The sequence below is a fragment of the Echinops telfairi genome, unplaced genomic scaffold, assembly GCF_000313985.2.
Source record: "Echinops telfairi isolate 266 unplaced genomic scaffold, ASM31398v2 ScPeMD7_1713;HRSCAF=2227, whole genome shotgun sequence".
NCBI classification, from domain to species: Eukaryota; Metazoa; Chordata; class Mammalia; order Afrosoricida; family Tenrecidae; genus Echinops; species Echinops telfairi.
The window spans coordinates 22,234,616-22,235,006 of NW_022105611.1; positions in this window are offsets into that span (position 1 = coordinate 22,234,616).

Below are 391 nucleotides of genomic sequence, written 5' to 3' on the forward strand. Positions count from 1 at the left end.
CATTTTGAAGAGGTCTTCTGCAACAGAGTTGCCCAAGCAGTATGTTTGATTTCTTGACTCTTGCTTCCATGCGTGTTAGTATTGGATCCATGTAAGATGAAATTCTTGACCACTTCAATCTTTTATCTATTGATGTGTACACCTAAGTTTATCCCCAAAAGATTATAGACCAGATTTTGGGTTTTGACTAAAGCTACAAAGAAAGAGTACCTACCTGGTATATCTGAAGCATTAAATAATTTCTGGGGAGAAATCTCTATTACTTAATCCAGTCTTTAATACTATTCCTCACATTGGTATAGCACGTTCGTGTTTAGTAAGGAGCTCTGGTGACACTGTCAGGAAAACGTTGGACTGTTAACCACAAAGATTGTGGGTTCAGATCCACCAG